Source organism: Lolium perenne, chromosome 3 (assembly GCF_019359855.2).
Source record: "Lolium perenne isolate Kyuss_39 chromosome 3, Kyuss_2.0, whole genome shotgun sequence".
Lineage (NCBI taxonomy): Eukaryota > Viridiplantae > Streptophyta > Magnoliopsida > Poales > Poaceae > Lolium > Lolium perenne.
In genome coordinates this window covers 329300075-329306009 of record NC_067246.2, presented here as the reverse complement: position 1 = coordinate 329306009, position 5935 = coordinate 329300075, and the positions used below count along the sequence as shown (strand labels likewise).

General features: G+C 46.1%; 1 pseudogene; it reads left to right on the top strand.

Moving 5' to 3' along the window:
• The first annotated feature begins 2497 nt into the window (after positions 1 to 2497).
• On the top strand, positions 2498 to 5695 carry LOC127340424 (uncharacterized; annotated as a pseudogene).
• Positions 5696 to 5935: the final 240 nt, after the last annotated feature.

Sequence of the window (5935 nt, the reverse complement as noted above, 5' to 3'; positions counted from 1 at the left end):
CTTGATGAGCTACCATTAGTGTTGTGGAGCATAAGAACAACACCGAACCGGTCTACCGGATACACTCCATTCTTCATGGTTTATGGTGCGGAAGCCGTGATTCCAACCGACATTATTCATGACTCACCAAGGGTTCAGATCTATACCGAAGAAGAGGTAAAAGAGGCCCAAGAAAATGATGTGGACCTGCTCGAGGAAGCAAGAGAGCTGGCTTTGGCAAGAACAGCCATATACCAGCAGAACCTCAGACGCTATCATAGCCGGAAGGTTAACCCGAGAGTGTTCCGGGAAGGGGACCTGGTGCTACGTGATGTCTACGCACGCTTCTATTCTTGTAGACAGTGTTGGGCCTCCAAGAGCAGAGGTTTGTAGAACAGCAGCAAGTTTCCCTTAAGTGAATCACCCAAGGTTTATCGAACTCAGGGAGGTAGAGGTCAAAGATATCCCTCTCAAGCAACCCTGCAATTAAGATACAAGAAGTCTCTTGTGTCCCCAACACACCTAATACACTTGTCAGATGTATAGGTGCACTAGTTCGGCGAAGAGATAGTGAAATACAAGTAATATCACTACAAGAAATATGCTAACTAATGACCTTTATCTTAAGGACCATGATAGTGTTGGTCATATATCTACGACCATCTCCAGCCAGTTGGTCAGAAGCCATATGGGAGAGTACAATCCCTATAGCATTATGACCTTCTCTATCAGGAAGGACATAATTTTCCTAGACCAGTTGGTCATAACATATACAGAAATAATCCACGACCTTAATTCCAGACTATTGCAACCAATTTAATTGGTCATGATCGCATGATCCAATAATAATGTCTTAAATTGTAATGTGTTGTCATGACTAAGCAGACACCTTAGCAATCTCGCCTATGTGTCACTACCTATGTGTCTTTTTTTGCTTACGTGTCACCATATAGACTTGCTTTGAACCCACTGACATGTGGGACCCTATTGATAGGCTATATCTACTTATTGGGCCAATGTTTTTTTTCCACTGATTATTTTCTGAGCTGACATTATCCTCAACCGAATGGGCCAGCCCATACATGACAGCATAGGGAGGGTGGAATGGGCCAGCCCACGACCTGACAGCACAGGGAGGGTGGATTTTATTTTGCAAAAATATGTGCGCGGAGCGGGGACTCGAACCCACGACCTGGCGCATGATGCTGTGTAGTCCTACCACTGCGATAGGACGGTGTGTTTGATGTTTCAGTGTAAGGTAGGGATAATATAGGTTCTTTCTGCCTTCTAACATGTAGGGTTCGAATCCCAATCTCAGACCCATCTCAAACCGCGACATGTAATTCGAATCCCCATCTCAGACCCACGACCGGCGGCGGCGGCGGTGGTGGGCGTGGCATCGGGCGGTAGCGGTGGGCGTGGCGTCGGCCGACGGAGGGGACGCCGGTGGTACTTCCGGCGCAGCGGTCGAGCAAGGTGCGCGTCGTCGTTCGCCTCGGCCACGGCAGGAGCCAGCGGCGGTCACGGCCACGGGAAGGACTCCTCGTCATCGTTCGCCTCGGCCACGGCAAGGACTCCTCTTCGTCGTTCGGCTCGGCTACCCCTCGAGGTCTGCACCCCTCTCCTGTCATCTCCTCTCTCCTCTCTCCCCTCTCATGGACATGAAAAAAATGTGCATTTTTGGATCGGGAACGATGGAACTGCATGGATATGTTATGATTTAGTTGTTACAAGAATATTTTAGGTACTATAAGATTTATGTAGATTTAATTGTCAGGTTTCTTCACTGTCCCGTTGTTTTAGATTTCAGCCCATGTTCTTTAGTTTAGTGGCCTAGCTAGCTTGTTTGGTAGGAGCTGCAGGTTATTTTAGGAAGTTGCATAGATGAATCATACTCATATTTGCTGGTTGTGAGCGAAAATATACTACCATGTCAGTGCAAGCTTAGCTACTGAAGTTTCTGGTTTGGTTTGATTCTTAGTATCTTCGATTGAATCCTAACAATTTTCTGGTCCTTTGCATGCAGATGGACAGAAGCTAGATTACAAAAGGAGTTAGAAGGCTTTCCTATGAACACCTAAGGGGAGTGGATGAGTTCATAGTGTTTGCTCGTAGAAATGCTGCGGGGGCTGCTGAAATTCTTTGCCCTTGCCCCAGCTGTAATAACCGTACTCGACAAACTCTACAAGATGTACAGTCTCATCTGCTGTTGCGTGGGATGGCAGCCACCTACGATAGGTGGATCCATCATGGGGAGCCTTTACATGCTGAACCTGGAGCTGAACCTGGAGCTGAACCTAGACATCAACCTGATGCACACCATGCTGATGAAGGCGGCGAGCATCTAGAAGATGATCATGTTGTGCTAGAGAATTCTTTTAATTTGGTGGAGGAGGATGGGGATGAGGATGATGGGATCCCTGACCTGTTTAAGGATCTCTACGAGTCTGAACCACAAGGTGATGGACAGAATACAATCTATGCCGAGCTAATAGAGGAAGCGAAGCGGTCAGCTAGTGATGGTGGGACAATGTCCAGATTTGCTTTCACCGTGAAGTTACTCCATGTCAAGTCCTTCTACCGGATGAGCAACGCCGCCTTGAACGGAATACTCCATCTCTTGGCCATCCAATACCCCAAAAGCTCAATTCCCAAAAATTACGATGAAGCATTGAGTATCATCGGAAGATTGGGGCTTGGTTATGAATCAATCCATGTCTGCCCAAGCAATTGTGTCTTGTTTCGGAAGACGTATGCCAAGCTTGACAAGTGCCCTAAATGTGATGCCTCTAGGTGGAAAGATGGGGATGGCAGGAAGCAGATACCGGAGAAGGTATTGAGGTACTTTCCAATTATTCCAAGGCTGCAAAGGATGTTTATTTCAAAGAAACAATCTGAAGAAGTGCAATGGCACAAGCTGAAGCGGAAACCTGTGACTAATGAGCTTAGCCATCCAGCGGACGGAAAGGCATGGAAAGACTTTGACAGTCAACATAAAGACTTTGCCGCCGATGCGAGAAACATAAGACTCGGCCTTGCCACAGATGGCTTTAACCCCTTTGGCATGAGCAGGAAGTACAACATGTGGCCAGTATTCATCGTGCCGTACAACCTGCCACCATGGGCATGTATGGATCAGTCCAACTTCATGATGGCTTTGCTGATCCCGGGTCCAGATTCTCCAGGAAAGGATTTTGATATCTTTATGGAGCCCCTCGTTGAAGATTTGTTCAAGCTATGGAATGGTGTGCAGACCTATGATGCCCTGAGTCCCGATAAGTTCAATCTGCGTGCTGCGGTTATATGGTGCATCCATGATTTCCCGGCGCTGCACACTTTGTTGGGTAGGCTCACGGCTGGTTATCAAGCATGCGTGCGTTGTGACAAGGACCCGTGCTCCGAGAGAAGAAGAAACAAGTTATGCTGGATAGGGAGCCGCCGTTTTCTTCCTCTGGACCATCGTTGGCGAAAAAGCAAAGGGTTCAATGGCAATACTGAACCACGTGACCCTCCGGCAGAGTTTACTAAAGAGGAGCTCAAGCAGCAACTTGACAAGGTGAAAGATGTCAGACCGGGAAAGAATCAAAAGAAAAGGAAGTGGGAGGAAGGTCAATGTTGGGACCGGAGGTCTATTCTGTGGGACCTCCCATACTGGGCAGATCTGAAGTTGAGGCACAATCTGGATGTAATGCACATTGAGAAAAACATATGTGACAATCTGCTTGGGACATTTATGAACATCGACGGGAAGTCAAAGGACACACTTAACTCGAGGCTTGATTTGGAAGATATGGGCATAAGGGAAGCTTTGCACCTACGGCCTATTGATGGGGGAAAGTCGTTTGAGATGCCGGAAGCATGGTATACAATGACTAAAGAAGAAAAGATTGCATTTTGTGAGTTTATAAGAGCGGTGAGGTTTCCAGATGGGTATGCCGCTAACCTCGCAAAGTGCGTGTCTCCCGATGGATGCAAGCTCCAGGGGCTGAAAACCCATGATTGCCATATCCTCCTCCAAAGGATCTTACCTACTGGACTCGTGGAATAATGGATAAAGAAATATATGAAGCGATCGCTGAGTTGGGAAATTTCTTTAAAGAGTTGTGCTCCAAAACACTGAAGCTGTCTGTTCTTGAAAGACTCGAAAAAGAAATCCCAATTATCCTCTGCAAACTTGAAAAGATCTTTCCACCAGCCTTCTTCACCGTGATGGTTCATTTGGCGGTTCATTTACCCAAAGAGGCAATTCTTAGAGGCCCCGTACAGTACGGCTGGATGTATCCCGTGGAAAGAAGGATGCTTACATTTAAGCGCTATGTGCGAAACATGGCCAGACCCGAGGGGTCAATTGCTGAGGCATATATTGTTGACGAGTGTCTGACTTTTTGCTCTCGGTACTTCGATGATCTGGAAACTAGATTTAATCGGCCAGGCAGAAATATAGAGCGGGATGATTCGCATAGTGGTGATGTATCGGTTTTCAGTCATGGTGTCAAATTTCTTGGAGGGTCACAATACTCGGAGGCAGGGGATGACTACGAGAAGATGCATTGGTATGTGCTGAGAAGTTGCCTAGAGGTCCTACCGTATATCGAGTATGTCATCTATCTTGTGCACTCGTATTTTTTTCTTGGGCTGGAAGAAACCAATATTTTAATTAACAATATACATATTTGTTGGCATTGCAGGTTGTGCAAGAAGGAACTGGAGGAGCAAGATAGCCGCATCAATGTTCACAAGTGGCTTGCGAAGGGATTTGCTGGATGGTTTAAGAAACATGTGAGTATTTGCTACTGGACATGCACCTTAATTGTTAGTCCATTCCTCCTAGTACTCCTATTTTTAGCTACTGGACATGCTACTGGACATGCATCCTTTATTTCTTGCACTTGACATGCTACTGGATATGCACCCTGGTTTGTTTGTGCAGATTGGAAAATTGCACGAGGAAGATAAGGTGAGTGATGATCTCTTTGCTCTGGCATGCGCGCCGGATAAGAGAGTGAGGGTATATACTGCATGTGTTATTGATGGTGTCCGCTACCACACCCTTGACCGTGAGAAAAATAGAAACACACAGAATAGTGGAATTGTCACCGAGGGAGAACACGAAAATACCTTAATTGACTTCTACGGTCAGCTGAGAAGCATCATCAGGCTCCAATATAACTCCAGCGGAGGCGTCCATCGTTCGGTCGTCTTGTTCCGCTGTGATTGGTTTGATCTTGGCGGGAAGAAGAATAGCCGAGTCCGGGAGGATCGACACTTCAAAAGTATAAACACCGGAAGGTTCTGGTACAAGAATGATGCTTTTATCCTAACAACACAAGCAACAAAGGTCTTCTATCTTCCTGACACTGATTTGGGTGGCCATTGGCGAGTTGTGCAAAAATTCCAGCATAGACATTTGTGGACTGTGAAGGAAAGTGAAGTGGACAAGGGTCCCGGTGGTGGTTCGCTATCTTACCAAGATGATGACACACCGGAAGTTCCAGTGCTAACCCGAGAACCCACTGTGGAGACCAGACCGCAAAGGCGCCGTGAACAAATGTTAGTTGATGCAGCGGTTGTGGAAAGAATGAGGAAAAGAAGGAAGGAGGTAGTGGATCTACAGGAAAGCGACGATGAAGTAGATCATACAGTACACCAATACTGTGATGATGATGAAGATAACAGGCCGTTCGACGATGATTAGTTTCAATTTGGATGTATGCTGTTAAAGATTTGTGTAAACTAGAAGTGAATGTTCAATTTGGATGTATGCTGTTAAAGATTGTGTAAACTAGAATTGAGCCAGATTGTGTGATCATGAATATTCCTGTTGATATTTGAATTTGGATGATCATGAATATTACTGTTGATAATTGAGCCAGATTGTGTGAACTAGAAGTGTTCTGATTGTGTGATTGTGTGATTTCTGTTGATAATTCAGCCTGTGATCTTGTGCTATCTGTCA